The 19,042-nt window shown below is 39.5% G+C and overlaps 1 pseudogene; it reads left to right on the top strand.

Moving 5' to 3' along the window:
* Positions 1-5,793: 5,793 nt before the first annotated feature.
* On the top strand, positions 5,794-10,754 carry LOC140845984 (olfactory receptor 2L3-like; annotated as a pseudogene).
* The last annotated feature ends 8,288 nt before the right edge of the window (positions 10,755-19,042 follow it).

Here is a 19,042-nt window from a genome sequence, read left to right on the forward strand (position 1 = left end):
GCGATAAACATAGGAGTGCATCTGTCTTTTACAAACTTGAGTGCTGCATTCTTAGGGTAAATTCCTAGGAGTGAAATTCCTGGGTCAAATGGTAAGTCTGTTTTGAGTATTTTGATGAACCTCCATACTGCTTTCCACAATGGTTGAACTAATTTGCATTCCTACCAGCAGTAGACGTGGGTTCCCCTTTCTCCACAGACTCGCCAACATTTGTTGTTGTTTGTCTTTTGGATGACAGCCATACTTACTGATGTTAGGTGATACCTCATTGTAGTTTTAATTTGCATTTCTCTGATAATTACCGATATGGAGCATCTTTTCATGTGTCTGTTGGCCATCTATATTTCTTTTTTGGAGATTTGTCTGTTCAGTTCCTCTGCCCATTTTTTATTTGGGTTATTTGTTTTTTTTGTGTTGAGGCATGTGAGCTTTTTATATATTTTGGACATCAAGCCTTTATCAGATTTGTCATTTAGAAATATATTCTCCCATACTCTAGGATTCCTTTTTGTTCTATTGATGGTGTCTTTTGCTGTACAGAAGCTTTTCAGCTTAATATAGTCCCACTTGTTCATTTTTGCTGTTGTTTTCTTTGCCCGAGGAGATATGTTCAAGAAGATGTCACTCATGTTTATGTCTAATAGGTTTTTGCCTATGTTTTTTTCCAAGAGTTTAATGGTTTCATGACTTACATTCAGGTCTTTGATCCATTTTGAGTTTACTTTTGTATATGGGGTTAGACAATGGTCCAGTTTCATTCTGCTACATGTAGCTGTCCAGTTTTGCCAGCACCATCTGTTGAAGAGACTGTCATTTCCCCATTGTATGTTCATGGCACCTTTATCAAATATTAATTAACCATATATGTCTGGGTTAATGTCTGGAGTCTCTATCTGTTCCACTGGTCTGTGGCTCTGTTCTTGTGCCAGTACCAAATTTTCTTGATTACTATGTCTTTATAGTAGAGCTTAAAGTTGGGTAGTGAGATTCCCCCTACTTTATTCTTCTTTCTCAGGATTGCTTTGGCTACTCAGGGTCTTTGGTGTTTATATATGAAATTTTGAATTATTTGTTCCAGTTCATTGAAGAATATTGCTGGTAGTTTCATAGGGATTTCATCAAATCTGTATATTGCTTTGGGCAGGAAGGACATTTTGATGACAGTAATTCTTCCTAGCCACGAGCATGGGATGAGTTTCCATTTGTCAGTGTCCCCTTTAATTTCTCTTAAGAGTGACTTGTAGTTTTCAGAGTATATGTCTTTCACTTCTTTGGTTAGGTTTATTCCTAGGTATTTTATTCTTTTTGATGCAATTGTGATTGGAGTTGTTTTCCTGGTTTCTCTTTCTATTGGTTCATTGTTAGTATATAGGAAAGCCACAGATATCTGTGTGTTAATTTTGTATCCTGCAACTTTGCTGTATTCCGATATCAGTTCTAGCAGTTTTGGGGTGTAGTCTTTAGGGTTTTTTATGTACAATATCATGTCATCTGTAAATAGTGACAGTTTAACTTCTTCTTTACCAATCTAGATTCCTTGTATTTCTTTGTGTTGTCTGATTGCTGTGGCTAAGACCTCCAGTATTATGTGAAATAACAGTGGGGAGAGTGGGCATCCCTGTCTTGTTCCCGATCTCAGACGAAAAGCTTTCAGCTTCTCGCTGTTCAGTATAATGTTGGCTGTGGGTTTATGATATATGGCCTTTATTATGTCGAGGTACATGCCCTCTTTTCGATTTTGCTGAGAGTTTTTACCATGAATGGATGTTGAATTTTGTCAAATGCTTTTTCAGCATCTATGGAAATGATCATATGGTTTTTGTCTTTCTTTTTGTTGATGTAGTGGATGATGTTGATGGATTTTCGAATGTTGTAACATCCTTGCATCCTTGGGATGAATCCCGCTTGGTCATGGTATATGATCCTTTTGATGTATTTTTGAATTCAATTTGCTAATATTTTGTTGAGTATTTTGCATCTACATTCATCAGGGATATTGGGCTGTAGTTTTCTTTTTTGGTGCGGTCTTTTCCTGGTTTTGGTATTAGAGTGATGTTGGCTTCATAGAATGAGCTTGGGAGTATTCCCTCCAGTTGTATTTTTTGGAAAACTTTAAGGAGCATGAGTATTATGTCTTCCCTTTATGTCTGATAAAATTCCGAGTCGAATCCATCTGGCCGGCAGGTTTTGTTCTTTGGTAGTTTTTTGATTACCGCTTCAATTTCGTTGCTGGTAATTGGTCTGTTTAGATTTTCTGTTTCTTTCTGTGTCAGTCTTTGAAGGTTGTATTTTTCTAGGAAATTGTTCATTTCTCCTAGGTTTCCCAGTTTGTTAGCATATAGGTTTTCATAGTACTCTCTAATAATTCTTTGTATTTCTGTGGGGACCATCGTGATTTTTCCTTTCTCGTTTCTGACTCTGTTGATTTGTGTTGACTCCCTTTTCCTCTTAATAAGTCTGGCTAGAGACTTTTCTATTTTGTTTATTTTCTCAAAGAACCAGCTCTTGGTTTCATTGATTTTTGATATTGTTTTATTCTTCTCAATTTTATTTATTTCTTCTCTGATCTTTATTATGTCCCTCCTTCTGCTGACCTTAGGCCTCATTTGTTCCTCTTTTTCCAATTTCAATAATTGTGACATTAGACCATTCATTTGGGATTATTCTTCCTTCTTTTAATATGCCTGGATTGCTATATACTTTCCTCTTAAGACTGCTTTTGCTATATCCCACAGCAGTTGAGGCTTTGTGTTGTTGTCTTCGTTTGTTTGCATATATTGCTGGTTCTCCATTTTGATTTGGTCATTGATCCCTTGATTATTTAGGAGCGTGTTGTTAAGCCTCCATGTGTTTGTGAGCCTTTTTGCTTTCTTTGTACAGTTTATTTCTACTTTTATGCCTTTGTGGTCTGAAAAGTTGCTTGGTAGCATTTCAATCTTTTGGAATTTACTGAGGCTCTTTTTGTGGCCTATTATGTGCTCTATTCTGGAGAATGTTCCATGTGCACTTGAGAAGAATGTGTGTCCTGTTGCTTTTGGATGTAGAGTTCTGTAGATGTCTGTTAGGTCCATCTGTTCTAGTGTGTTGTTCAGTCCCTCTGTATCCTTACTTATTTTCTGTCTGGTGAATCTGTATTTGGAGTGAGTGGTGTGTTGAAGTCTCGCAGAATGAATGCGTTGCATTCTGTTTTCCTCCTTTAGCTCTGTTAGTATTTGTTTCAGATATGTTGGTGCTCCTGTATTGGGTGCATATATACTTATAATGGTTATATCCTCTTGTTGGACTGAGCCCTTTATCATTATGTAATGTCCTTCTTTATCTTTTGTTGCTGTCTTTATTTTGAAATCTGTTTTTTCTGATACTAGAATTGCAACACCTGCTTTTTTCTATCTATTGTTTGCATGAAATATCTTTTTCCATCTCTTGACTTTAAGTCTGTGCATGTCTTTGGGTTTGAGGTGAGTCTCTTGTAAGCAGCATATGGAAGGATATTCCTTTATTATCCATTCTATTATGCTGTGTCTTTTGATTGCTGCATTCAGTCCATTTACATTTAGGGTGATTATTGAAAGGTATGTACTTATTGCCATTGCAGGCTTTAGAATTGTGGTTACCAAAGGTTCAGGGTTAGCTTCTTTACTATCTTACTGTCTAACTTAACTTGCTTGTTGTGCTATTATAAACACGGTCTGATGATTCTTTTTTTCTTGCCCTTCTTATTCCTCCTCCTCCCTTCTTTATAAGTTGGGTATTTTGTTCTGTGCTCTTTTTAGGAGTGCTCCCATCTAGAGCAGTCCCTGTAAGATGCCCTGTAGAGGTGGTTTGTGGGAGGCAAATTCCCTCAACTTTTGCTTGTCTGGGAATTATTTAATCCCACCTTCATATTTAAATGATAATCATCCTGGATACAGTAGTCTTGGTTCAAGACCCTTCTGTTTCATTGCATTAAGTATATCATGCCATTCTCTTCTGGCATGTAGGGTTTCTGTTGAGAAGTCTGATGATAGCCTCATGGGGTTTTTTTGTAGTTAACCTTTTTTTTCTCTCTGGCTGCCTTTAATTCTTTGTCCTTGTCTTTGATCTTTGCCATTTTAATTATTATGTGTCTTGGTGTTGCCCTCCTTGGATCCCTTCTTATGGGAGTTCTGTGTACCTCTGTGGTCTGAGAGCAATTTTTCTTCAAAAACACTTTCTATCCCTTTTTCTCTCTCTTCTTCTGCTACCCCTATAATGTAGATATTGTTCCACTTCGATTGGTCTCTCAGCTCTCTTTGAACTCTTTCATTCCTGGACATCCTTTTATCTCTCTCTGCATCAGCTTCTCTGCGTTCCTGTTCTCTGTTTTCTAGTCCATTAATGGTCTCTTGCATCTCGTCCATTCTGTTCTGAAGTCCTTCCAGAGCTTGTTTTATTTCTGTATTCTTGTTCCTCAGTTCTTGCATATTTCTCTGCAAATCCATCAGGTTGGTTATGACTTTTGTTTTGAATTCTTTTTCAGGAAGACTGGTTAAATCTATTTCCCCAGGTTCCTTTGCAGGGGAAGATGTAGCAGATGCCAAAGCTGTCTGTATTAGTCTTGTCTGGATCATATTTTTTTGACTTTTCATGTTGATAGGTGCTACTGACTGTCAGCTGGGGGGGGGCATACTTTCCACGTGCTACTGGCCTTTCTTTACTGGGACATCTGCGACCCCTAGTGGCTTGTGTTGGGTAATTGTGTGTAGACTGGCTCTTTGTGTCTTGCCCGGCCAGTATGGAGGAAGCTCCCTTTCTGAGGGCGTGGCCAGCCTTACGCTGATTTTCTGCTTTCGCAGCGTCCATAGGGGTAATGAACGGGGGGGCTGTTTGGCTGTTTACCTCCATGAGGGGTCTCAGAGCTGTTTCCCAGGTAGTTAGTGCATCTGGTTTTCCCTGTAATTTCCAGCTGCTGATCTGTGAGCTGTGTTGTTTCCATCCAGCTGTTGCATCCCTGTTCCTTTAAGAATTTCAAAAAGCACTCGCTTTTCTTTGTCACGGGGGCATCAGCTTCGTGACCTGCTCACCGGCCCTGCTGTCCTGTTTCCCTAGTATCCAGGACCCCACGCATGCACTGTGTCTGTGTTCTGGTGCAGATGTCTGGGGCTGGGTGTTTAGCAGTCCTTGACTCCCTCTCCCTCCTTGCTCCGACACCTCTCCTCCCACAGGGAGCTGGGGTGAGGGGTGCTCAGGTCCCACCGAGCTGGGGCTTGTATCTTTATCCTTTCACCATGTGCTGGGCTCTCGCACGTGTGAATGTAGTCTGGCTGTTGTTCTGTGTCTTCTGGTCTCTCTTTTAGGTTTAGTTGTATTTGTTGTATTTTCAAAAATATATATGTTTTTGGGAGGAGATTCCCACTGTCCTACTCATGCCGCCATGTTGGCTCTGCCCCAATGGAAGTATCACCATTTTGAAGGCTAAATATACTATTCATTCATTTGTCAATGGATATTTAGGGTCATCCCTACATCTTAGTTATTATGAAAAATGCTGCCATAATCATAGGAGTGTGGATAGTGATTTCATATCCTTTGGCTATACACTGATGAGTGGGATTGCTGAATAACTTTTTGAATAACATCTGTACAGAATTCCATTAATTGTAGCAATTTTAATTAATCATAAGGGAACTGAATATATCCTGAATATGTAGATATACATTTTGATTTACAAAGAAAGTAATACATCTGCTTATTTTAAATCAGAATCCCGAGGCAGGGGCATTTGTGTGTTGAACAGAGACGTGAGTCAGAGCTCCTTCAGAGGATCTGAGGGTAATGCACGTGCTCTCTGCACCTGTTGTTATGTTTGAGTTGTTGCAGGAGACAAGGCAGGATAGGGGTAAGACAGCAGGGAAGAGATAAGGATTTGGGAATGAATAAAATTGAACTCAAAACCAATTTATTTGGGCATAAAGGAAATCATACACATTCTTTACATTTTCAGCTGTAGTGAATGTATATTTTAAAAGTTTTCATTTTATGTGATTTTTTTGAGGTTAGTTTTTAGTAGACATAATAAATTTATTTCAGAGTTGACCTCAAAAATTTTATGGGCAATTATGGGATATTTATTTAGACAAAAATTAAAATGTAAATAACTATATCTATCACTCTAACATCTAAAATAATAGCAGAGTAACTAGATAAAAGCACTTAAATCTCTGAATCTACTCTTATCATCTGTAAATTGCCAGATTATATCAGCCTCAAGAGCTAGCAGTCAAGTTAATCCTGACACAAATTTTGACACACATCAGATTGCACCTAGTGCAGAACGTTGGAAAAAGTTCACAGCTTGAACCTTTTTTCCATGTAAGGACCTTATCTAGGGTCAAGGTTAGTTTCTCCAAATCACTGAGAAATCACGTGTTTTTGCTTTTCTACTGATATCCAAATCACAGGTTAAGTGGAATGTGAAAAATGAAATAAGGAGAAAATCAACTTTAAATGGTCTTTAAAATATTCTTTATTATTATTATTTCTTAGATAAAAATAAAAGGGGGAATTAAAAAATAGGCAGAGGAGATGAGCAGACAGTTCTCCAAAGAAGAAATTCAGATGGCCAACAGACATATGAAAAAATACTCCACATTGCTAGTCTTCAGAGAAATGCAAATTAAAACCACAATGAGATATCAGCTCACACCAGTAAGGATGGCTACCACCCAAAAGACAAACAACAACAAATGTTTGCAAGGTTGTGGAGAAAGGGGAACCCTCCTACACTGCTGATGGGAACGTAAATTAGTTCAACCATTGTGGAAATCAGTATGGAGGTTCCTCAAAATGGTCAAAATAGACATACCATTTGACCCAGGAATTCCACTCTTAGGAGTTTACCCTAAGAATGCAGGAGCCCAGTTTCAAAGACATATGCACCCCTATGTTTATCACAGCACTATTTCCAATAGCCAAGAAATGGAACCAACCTAAGTGTCCATCAGTAGATGAATGGATAAAGAAGATGTGGTACATATACACAATGGAATATTATTCAGCCATAAGAAGAAAACAAATCCTACAATTTGCAACAACATGGATGGAGCTAGAGAGTATTATACTCAGTGAAATAAGCCAAGTGGAGAAAGACAAATACCAAATAATTTCACTCATATGTGGAGTATAAGAACAAAGAAAAACTGAAGGAACAAAACAGCAGCAGAATCACAGAACCCAAGAATGGACTAACAGGTACCAAAGGGAAAGGGACTGGGGAGAATGGGAGGGTAGGAAGGGATAAGGGTGGGTAAGAAAGGGGGTATTATGATTAGCATTTATAATGTGGGAGGGGAGGAATGGGGAGGGCTGTGCAACACAGAGAAGACAAGTAGTGATTCTACAACATCTTACTAAGCTGATGGACAGTGACTGTAATGGGATTTGTGGGGGGGGACTTGGTGAAGGGGGGACCCTAGTAAACATAATGTTCTTCATATAATTTTTGATTAATGATAACAAAATTTTAAAAATTCCTAATAATGAAAATAAAATAAAAGGTAAATATGTAATATTTTTACAGGAGAACAAAAGCAATCTGTTTTCCTTAGACCTTGAGACATATTCCATGGCCGAGGTTTCTTCCCTTTCAGATGCAACACTTCTTTAAATGATCAAATGCAAGTTTAATGCTAAAGGACAGAGGTACAGAGCCAATCAAATACTGCCGCATTTTCAGTCCTGCTACATGGCATCAAAATATACATCTAACTTGCCATTCATTATTTCTGTTCTGTGTGCTTTTTCCTCATGATTAACCTGAGGTGATGTTAACTACCTCAGGGGGACTTTGCCACAGTAAGCCCTGCATGAAATGGAAATGATAGGAATACATACAATGTGCACTTAATTGGCAATAACAAATACTACATTTTCAATCTTGTCAGTGTGTGTACTGATTCCACAATATCAGTCAATATGAAGTTCTCATGTTGAATCCAAATGCCATGTTATAAAAAAAAATGAATTCTCCCCGTTTTTCTCTGCAAGTTGTTGGCAGCAATTGAAAATCAATTTTTCCGCATTTGCCTAGGATTGTGCTGTAGGATCCTTATAATTTATTTGATGGGTCATATATAAAATAAGTTGAGTACATGCAAATTATTAACTGAAATAATTGTATCACATTAATATTTTGCTCAAATAATGTGTGGATAAGGCATCAACAACTCACAGGTAAATGGTCCTCTTGTTTGACTTAAATCCATCCCTGTGAGCTCCAACACAAATGCTTCAAATTATTTTGTAATTTTCCCCAGTATTTTGCCAATGTTTTAAAAAGTATTCATATGTTCTAATGCTTGACTCCTAAACCCCAAATGCGAAACAATTATTTGAGACCAGGGCGACTGCAGATGGGGAGCTGACCCCACCTACACCGTGCCTTCACCATCCTCCCTTCCTGCGTGCTCTCAACATAGGCACAGCCCACTTTGTGTCTCAGGGAAGTGGGATGACGGCATTATTCCATATTCCATGATTTACTGGCCGCATATAAAAATACGACTATTGCAAAACCTGATGCTATCTTATTGGCCATTAATGCATATATTTCTTGTCATCATATTACTATAATTTCTCTGAAGACATTTTCAGGTTTTGACTTTATAACTAATGTTGATAATTCCCAACAATATTCTTTTTTAAGACATTATTTAGACTTCAGAAAACTTTTCTTTAATAAATTATTTTTCCTTATTTTTCTGTCTTTTACATTGTATTTGAGTATTTTAGCTCATGTGTAACTATTCTGAGATAATGCTTTCTTTAATAATATTCACTCCATGATTTCTATGTCATATGCATTTTTACGAATGCTCATAAGCATATGTTGGGCCATCTTATCTCAATTCTTTAATTCTCTTATGTTTTCAAAATGTCGATCTTTTGTTTTTGATTCCCAGAAGTCTTTTATTATTACCCTTTTATATCACACATTTTATTAATAATGTAGAATTAACAACTCCTTATATTTTTCTGAACATAGCAATTTTCTTTTAAAGGTGTATTGTCATTATGTGGTGTATGTGTGACCTCTGTCATACATTCGGAGACATCCTCATCAGTATGATTGTCTTTGATCCTGGAAAATAATTAAAAACTGACATATTGCAAGATTCTTATGCTAACATATTGCTGTTATTGCCTCTGGAAGAGAATCCACAGGCTCATTCCTTCTCAGAAGACCCTAAGGACGCCATTTCCTCTTTTCTCTGTTTACATGACTGCTAACCAAAATTCCTTCTTCCAAAAGACTGAACTCTTTTTATCCTTGGATCCCCCCTCTTCTCCCTTCCACACTTTCTTTACATTTATAACATATTTATTTCTTTATTATAATGTTAGTTTAATGACAGAGGCCTGACATATGTGCTAAATTCCCACAATTATCTGATTGTTTAAAGAGTTTTAAATAAATGAAATTAAAAAGGAAAATTGAAAGAGACAGAAAAGACAATAAAATGAACAAAATAGCAGTAGTCTCAGAGACAGTGAGAAGTTCCTGTTGGTTGGAATGGGGGAAGGGTGGAGTGGGGAGGTAAACTAGGGGAAAGGGGTAAAGAGGCACAAAATCTCTCTCATAATATGTAAATTAGTCATGGGTGAAAGTATACCACAGAGAATATTGTCAGTACTTCTGTAACATCTTTCTATATTGACAGATGTTATCTAAACTAGTTGGGATGAGGATTTAAAAATACATATAAATGTTGAATCGTTATGTTGTGTATTTGAAGCCAGTATAATATTGTATATGAACTATACCTCAATAAAAAAGCTTATTACACTGTATTTACCTTAATGTACACCTGTTTTTAGGAACAATTAAATGAGTGAAATATGGAGAATTACAATCACAATCCTCAGCTGGCTTGCTCCTCTTCGTTCTCATTGTTCTCATTTTCCCGGTGGCCCTGCCGGGCAGCCTCTCCGTGATCCCCCCGACCCTCCTGGACACCCACCTCCACCCTCCCGTGTGCTTCCTGGTGAGCCGGCTCTCCCTGATGGGCCTGAGCCGCATCTCCACCATCGTCCCTGAGGTGGCTTCCAGTTATCTCTCTGGAAACATGTCCATCTCCTCAGTAGGCTGTGGGGTTCAGAGCTCCTTGTTCTTGCCTTTAGCAGCTGCAGAAGGATTACTACTGGCATCTATGGCCTATGATCGTTATGTAGCCATTTGCTTTCCTCTCCACTATCCCATCCTTATGAGCAACAGAGTGTGTGTGCTGCTGATAACAGGAACTTGAATAATGGGCTCCATCAAGTCCTGTGTCCACACCACGCATATCCTCCATATCCCTTACCGCCCATCCAGGGCCACCAACCATTTCATCTGTGATGTCCCAGCCACGCTGACTCTGGCCTGCACGGACACCTGGGTCTACGAGCACACAGTGTCTCTGAGCACCACTCTCTGGATTGTGTTCCCTCTCATTGGCTTGCACGTTCCCATGGCCGTGCCCTCCTGGCTGCCCACTGCATGCCCTCACCCGAAGGGAGGAGGAAGGCTTATTCCACCTGCAGCACCCACCTCGCCATGGTGACCTCCTACTATGGGCCCTTGCTGACACTTACCTGTGCCCAAGATCCCTCCGAACTCCAACAGAGGGTAAAGTACTGACTGTGATCTGTACCGTCCTGACCCCAACGCTCAACCCCATCATATACAGCCTGAGAAACAAGGAGTGATGGGGGCCTGGAGGAGAGTGACTCAGAGATTCTGCTTTTTCAAAATGTAGACAATGGTTCTCTTTAGGACTGCAGTTTCAGAAGCAGATAAATTTAAAAATTAAAGAATATCATTACAAGATCAAGGAATGTAGTATTTAATATGGAGCATTAAATATTTGAGATTTGATAAAACACATATATTTCCAATCACTTTTTAGTTTTCTTCCTGATAACTTTTAATAAAGTACATATAATTCCCACTATCACTTGAGCAATGAATAGTTATTAATGTGTAGAAATGAAGTTGAAAGCATCAAATTTGATGTTATCATTCAGAATAACTTTTCAGCTATACATAATACATATCCAAAAATGTCTAAACATTGCAAAAGAACCATAAATATTATAACATTGTTTGATATAATTGAAAACAGAACAAATATTTCTATTATAATTCACTCTTAACTGGTGCATATTGGTTCCACTATTCCCACTTTTCAGGGAAAATGATTAATATAGAGATTAGATAGAGAGCTCTACATGGATTTAAGAGTGCTTGGACCACTGTATATAAAATACAATATGTTTATATCATACATGCAAGGGTCCATGGAAATACCTAAATGTATCTTTAGGAAGTGATATATTTATGGTCTACCTTAGATTTCACAGCTTTGGCTGTGGAGATGCAAAAAAGCCTATACTGGAATGAGAGCCACTTTTTGAAAAGATTAATGCAAGTTACATATAATACTAGTGCAGATTAATCAGTCTGAGAAACACCTCAAGAATCCTTCAAAACACACTCAAATTGTATTTCCCAGGCAGCTACTTTTTACCCTTTATACAAAAGTATCTGTTATGAACATTTTGTTCTCCACTTACTAGTCTCAATATGCTTCTAAACCCGCTTAGGAGGTAGATTTGAGTTCAGCCTCCCTGGACCAAAATTTTTAATAGTTATTCTTGCCCATTCACTTGCCTACATAGTTCCCCCATCACTCCCAGCTGAGATTATGGGTGAAGGGTCATCAGGGTCCAAAAGGGAATTCTGGTTTACTCTTTATTCTGTGAGGACACATGAGAAGGAAGAAAGAATGGGCAGATAAGAATCTCTGTATTATCCAAATCATGACATTGATGGATCTCTGATTATTACAAATGTAAATAATCATTTTTCTAAAATAGATCAACTTTTAATGTGGGCTGATATGATATTGGATATTTTTATAATAAAAAAGTTAGTATAGCTGAAATTTGGACAGGAATTTAGTGTTTTCTTGCAAATCAAGCGATTCAAAGCTTATTTCAGCTTTGGGAAATGTTCTCTTATGGGAATATCTTATGGGAATGTTCTCATCACAATATACTTACTGTATGATAATGTAGTAATAGTTTATATTGAAAGAATTGCTTCCATGTTGAATACTTACCTCAGCTAATAAATTAATTCACAAATATGGATAAAAAAAGACATTTACTGGTTAATTTTTATGACTAAATAATTTCTGAGCATTTACTCTTTCCAACAAAGTTTTCAAACTGAATTAAAATGTGACTTAGAATATAATTACCTAATGATCTAAGCTATAATAAATTTACATTTTAACATAAATAACATAAATAAAACCAGTCTAACCAGGAAGTTTCTAATCAAGAGAGATGAAGTACATGCAGATAAGTTATAGAACATTTTTTAAACGTTGTGATTCTAAGATGGCTGCCTGTAATTCCTCACACAAATCCCAGCCTGTTAATATTTTGGATGTTCTCCTGTATTTGTTTCATCATGTGGCTGAAAGGCATTTTGCAGATGTAATTAAGTTTATAAGCCATTTAAGATCTTACATGCTTATACCTAACCTTAAACACATGAGTCCTCTAAAATAAAAACTGTTCTCTGTCTGGTAACAAGAAGAGAAAGATTTGAATCCTGAGTATTCGTCATACTATTTCTGGCTTTAAGATAGAGGGACCATGTGCACGTACAGGTTCTGGGCAATAAAAACAACTCTCTGAGAGCCAGTGAGAAGCATTGACCTTAGTCCTAGACCTGTGAAGACCAGAATTCTGCAAATAACCTGAATGAGCTTGGCGATGGGTTCTTTCCCACAGGCCTCCAGGTAAGTACCGGCCACCTGATGTCATGCCTTTGGATTGTGAGAACCTGCACACAGAATCCCACCAACCTGACCTGGATTTTGATCTACATGACTGTAAGATAATAAATAAGCATTAAATTAAGACACTGAATTTACAGTGATTTTTCACACAAGAATAAAAAACTCATATAGGCCACTAGAGTAGTTCACTTAAAAATTATAGAGGGTGGGAGTTAATGCAGTTAAGAATATTTAAAATCCCTGGGATGGCTTCTTTGCAAAGTTGGCATTTGTGATACTGCATTTATATAAATATGTATATTCTGACAAAGAATGGTTGTAAAGTCATTTTGAAAGAATGAAATGTAGGCACTAAGGCACACACTGAGTAACACTGAACATATATTTATTGAAAAGTATATGTAGCTGATTGTGGGGTATACAGTGCTTCCCTATAAAAACAGAAATAAATACTGTGTAGGGATTTCAATTTCACTGCCTCATTTCAAACTGAAGAATAGAAATTATATCCTCCAGGGAAAATAAAAAATATGTCACTGGACATATCTTGACATTATATAAGCTTTTTTAGGGAAATAATATTAATCATAACCAAACCAGTATTTGGAGTTCCTGTAATACTTTAAAAAATAAATTATTTATGATGAATCACTTCTGGAATTATTAAGGATGGACAGTCAAAAGAGAGTAAAAGATATTCTTGTTTATATGCCATAATTTTTATGTCATCCTGACTTGGCAAATTAATATGGGCAACACAGATATTTAAAAATTTTTTTATTTCCTAATACAGAGACTACGTTTAGATTGATCTACTTTCTCTTTGTTTCTTTATTTGACTTTGCTAGGTTTAAGAAACGACCCCAAAATTAATATTTTTTATGTTATTCAGGCCTGTTCCACAAATTTAAGCATATGGGAAATAGAACCATCAGAAAAAAATTATAATATTTGATTTTAATATTACAACTAATAATTACTCCTTTTCTAAATGATAATCTTAACCATTTATTCTTCAAGCAAGCTTATATAATAATTTTATTTAACATCATAAGGAATTCTTATTCATTATTTATCCTCATCAACACTTGCTAACTTCTTTTTTTATTTTCTAATTTTCTATTCATGATCGACTATTCAGATCTTTTCATGTCCAGTACCACCATTTCCAGTGTCCTGTACCTGCTAAAGAAGAAACTAACCAGTTCAATTTATTTATATAGTCTGAGTGTTGATGGAACAAATTCCATAGCTTTCTTGTTCAGTGTCATTTTGTCAATGACAAAATGGGATCCTTAAAATATTCACTCATTCAGAGATTCTCAAGAATGATTTCTGAGTGTTCAGGGGCCAGTACTCAGAGGTAAGATTTATTATGGTGGTAAAGTTGGGATACCCTGTAGGGCCATAAACACAAAGACACAATCCGGAGGAACCCGCGTGCAGACTCCTCACGTGCTCTCTCTATCCGCGAGGTGTCACATAGAGTGAACTTCCCCAGGCAATTATATTTTGAAACAAACAGGGGTGTGATGTTTCTGCCCAGGGAATCCCATAGAGACTCAGAACCCAAGGTTCCTACTGGGGAATGGCCATCTAGGCACCCTCTGCCGGGAACATAAAATTTTAGCCTCCCAGAAGGTAAAACGTTGTTCAGCATAAACCATGATTGTGCTAATGGTTCAAACCTGGCAAAGCATTGTCATTAGTTAACTGTTCACTGAGAATACACTGAAAGCCCAGTTCCTGGATGCCAGCCTCTGGATTGCCATGCAGGGGGGCCTTTCTAGGAGCAGCTACCTCAGACCTGCCCTGGGAACTCAGTCCCGCACAGTCTCCAACAGCTGTCCTTGAGGCCAAATCTGTCTAAAATTCTTCTCCATACCATTAGTTCCATGCTATTAAAAACTCCAGAACACTTATGCTAAGGCCATCAGTGTCCCCAAGACACTGCCCACCTATATGCCGTCTGGATTCCTATTTTTCTTGATGATTTGCTGTCCAGCTGCCAGGAGTGCTTTAGGCAGCTGTCATTCAGCTGCCCCCTTTTGGGGCTCCAGCTGTGGAAAGCTGCCTTTCCCAGAGAGACCCACCAGTGCCTGATCAGGACCTATAAAGACCCATCATGTCAGCCAACGCATGCCAATTCTAAAGGGCCATTGCAACTCCAGGCTTCCCTACAGACTAGCCAGGGCTGAGGATCTGGTGTCAGGTCATTTAATGCAGAAGTCAGTGAGGCCCCCATCACTGGGTGTATTCAGAGGGCTGAGTCTATGCTACCACATACAGGTCCAACATTCAAACTGTCTGAGAGTGGAGAATAGAGGTGATGCATGGAAGGAATTGCATGAGCAACATGTTAGGCTTTTGTGAAATGTGAGGAAAACAGTAACTGTAGATGAAATAGGATGGCTATTGCTAGGTTATGGATGATCTACAAAGATAACTAAAGGATAGAAATTATTGTCATTTGAAGACTAAACTTGAAAGACAGAAGCTCCTTTGGAATGGCTCATCAGAAGGGGCAGTCAGAGAAACCTGACCCCGGGAAAAGGGTCTAACAGGAGCAGTGAGCAGTGGAGCTGTGAGGAAGAGACCCTACAGGACGTGTGCTTCTTCACCATAAAGCCCTTTCTGCCTCCTGGCCATTAGGCCAATATAATGGATTAAGTTACAGTGTAACTCAGGCAGGGAGGGGCTGGATGTGACAACACAGTAAAGATACTGTACCACAAAGAACTCAACTGCTTTGAGCAGCAGGAGCTGGTAGAGCAGCCGAGAGGTTTGATCCTGAGGGTGCTGATCAGGCATGACAAGCTGTGAACTGTTAGGGGGAGCTTGCCATGTTGGAAAAACTCCCCTGCAACCCTGGCTTGCAACCAGAAACCACCCAGCAGGTGGCCCACACCTGCTCCGTGGATGTCTCCTGCAAGCACGACAACTGGGTCTACAAAACCAAAATTCCATGAAATGGTGTGGGTAAAATTGTAATATTTCCAGAATCTCTCACCTGGCCTTAGTGCATTTCCATATCAAGAGGTGTTTGCAGGGATGGAGAGAATTAGTCTATTTGAATATCAATAGGGAGTTACAAGGAGGAGAGGGGCAAATCTGGACTGGACAGGTAGGGTGGGGCCCCTTTCTGCAGCCGGATCACAAAAGACAATGGTGACCAGACATGGATGACTGCTCATAAGAAATTACAGGTTTCTCCAACTTTAGTTCCCTCTTTGACTATTTTCAGTTTCAAAGATAACTTTCCCCAGGCTGGGAAAATATTTCCCTCTGGAGTTACATCTGGGACAGCAGGTGAATCTCTGCACCAGATATCTGTCTTTATGGGTGCAACAGGTGCCCCCGTGGATGGTTGGGAGGCCACAGTGGCCGCTGCAGTGGGGGTGGTGACTCTCCCTTACCTCTGCAGTGGTGGAGGGTGCAGCTTCCCCTGGGAACCCCTTATCCATTGGGCTTCCGCTTGGGAGCCCCTAGTGGGAAATTGGTCCAGGGTAAAACACCTCCCCAGAATTGGGGAAGGGTGGAGACACTGGAAGTGGTGGCATTAGCCATCTGTGAGATAGAAGACTGCTCAGAGGCCCTGAGTGGCTGTGTCACAGCCAGGATTGTGGGATGTTCATTTCTTGAGATAGTGGAAAGGGTTATTGAGGAGAGAGAGACAAGTCAGCATCACTTGCAGGAGCTGGGCGACGACCTATGGGATGCCCCTCAGAAAGAGAGAATTATTGAAAAGATGGGTCATACTCATGGAAGGTCCATTACCAGTGAGGGAAGAGACACCAGGAGAATCTGCTCACAGGAGGCCGTGGGGAGGGGGAGGAAAGAGTGGTGCCTTCCCCCCAAGATGGTAGGGGAGATACTGGGGGAGGATGAGAGAATAAGGCTGAGGGCCAAGCTGTTTCCAAAATCACCACCCAAGTCACCTGCTGTAATTAAGAAAATAAAAATGCAACAAAAGTGGGCTCCTCAAGGGGAGAAGCTGCCACCTCCCCAGGTTGTGGAGCACTCCATGTTCCTCACCTATACCCAGGATGAGCAGGTGGACATGAGCATCCGGTTTTGGCAGAAGCCATGGGAATATCTGTCTACATGACTTTGCATCTCTGGGATATGTGGGTGGAATATATTATGTCAGGTTCTAAAATGGATAGACTGGCCTCCCTGGGCAGCATGGCTTGTGATCACCCAGGAGCCTTATGTGTAGTTGTCTGCACTGAGAGATGGGCCATCTATAGGGCTTGACCCTGTGGCTACCGACATTATACCATGCCAACTGGATGGTTGGGCACCGGCCCTTTGCGGGCAAGAATTGTGGCAAGACCTATGGGCTTTGGTCAGACTATGACAGTTCTGTAAATCATGTGATTGGCCATTTGCCTTTGGCATCCCCAGAGAATGAAGAAGCAGACACATTAGCCCATGTGTGCTGGCTAGAAAGAAAGCCTGACTCTGATGTGGCCCAGTGGTTACACCAGCATTTGTTGCATGTGGAGCAAAATACAATGTGGGCTGTAGCCCTTCTGTGGGGCTTGCCACTGCCCTTTGAGAAGTCATCCAAACCAAGGAGTACCTTGTGTGCTCTAAGAGAGATTTACATTGAGTCCCACAGCAACATGGGACAATAGTAAGGGGGCAGATAGCCCTTCTCAGGTGGCAGAAATACTATACTGGGCCTTTGGTATGTCATGACTTCTGTGGGCACAGCTACTGGCCTATTGGTTGCTTTTCCTGCATGCACATTGTGCAGATCAGAAAACCCCCAAGAGGGGCCTAGAGTGTCTCTGTGCAGCCTAAGGCCAGCTGCAGGTGACTGAGAGCAATCAAGGCACCCACTTCACTGGACATAGGTTACAAGAACGAGTGTAGCAGTTAGGAATAAAGTGGAAGTTTCATGTACCATATAGCCCTACTGTGGCAAGCATGAGAGAGAGGTACAATGGTTTGTTGAAATCTAGCCTGAAGTTGGACACTAATAGTTTACAGGGATGGTCACTTCCCTTAAGGACAGTGCTGTGGCATTTGAATGAGAAGGCATGTAAAGAAGCCTTGAGCCTTGTGGATATGCTCACACACATTGCTGCCTCTCTTATACAACTGTATGTGCAAACCCAAGAGGAGGTACTGAGGTACTGAAGCCAGGATACGGCCAGCAGAGCAACATCCTGCTGCCAGCCCCAACTGCGTTAAACCCTGGAGATTCTATTGAGTGGACATGGCTGTGGACATTTCGACACATGGACCAGTGATGGCTGGCCCTCTGGCACCTTGGGGGAAAGGCCTGGAAGCTGGCCTCGTGTATTCCTGGGGTAACACCAGAGTGGTCCCCAAAGACTATGGTATTGTAGCCAAAACATCTGGGAGGTAAGAACATTTTATGGTGAAGGTTTGTTTTATCTTTATAGCCAGGGCATGTACCTCCCTTAGTCCTATATACTGACCCATCTGCAGCTCCCACAGGGAGGGGAGTGAAGGTCTGGTATACTAGCCCAGGACCACATCCCATTTACAACACTGTCCTGTCACAGGACCACTCTCTTGCACGAATCCTACCTGTTGGATAAGATTTGCCTATGTTGGTATAAATAAACATGTATCTTATCACCCTTTGCCACACTCAGTACATGGGTGAATCTCAGAAACATAGTCTTTAACTGAAGAGTACAGAAAAAAGGATGCATAGGGTATCACTCACTCTATTAATGTGAACTTGAAAACAAGCAAAATGATTCTTGTTTTTTGGAAGTTATGAAAACACCTATTTTAAGGAGAATAGTATTTATGGACTATTAGAAGATATCATTGTGCTTTGAAAGGGCAGGTATACATTATTTATTGAGTATAAATGTGTTTCTTTATGAAAAGTAATTAAAGTATGCATTTTTGTGCATGGCATATTTCAACAAAAAATCTAGTTTTTAAAAAAATGTGTGTGATATAGATAGGGATTTCTAGAAGAAAATATAAAGCACTATATTTGCATACTATACTTTAAAAATACTGTAAGTGCTGAGATAAATATGTCAATAATTGAAAAAAAAATCTCCAAAGAAGTAAGAAAGAATGGGAATCATAAGGGTAGAAGAGTAATTTATGCAATAAAAGAAAAACACATACTAGAGAGGCCTCAAAGGCCAAAAGTTGGCAATTTGAGACAGATCAAATAAATAAAGATAAATGAAAAGTACCAGAATAATAAAATATAGCAAAGCTATTCAATA

The sequence above is a fragment of the Manis javanica genome, chromosome 14 (genome assembly GCF_040802235.1).
Source record: "Manis javanica isolate MJ-LG chromosome 14, MJ_LKY, whole genome shotgun sequence".
In the NCBI taxonomy this organism is placed as follows: domain Eukaryota; kingdom Metazoa; phylum Chordata; class Mammalia; order Pholidota; family Manidae; genus Manis; species Manis javanica.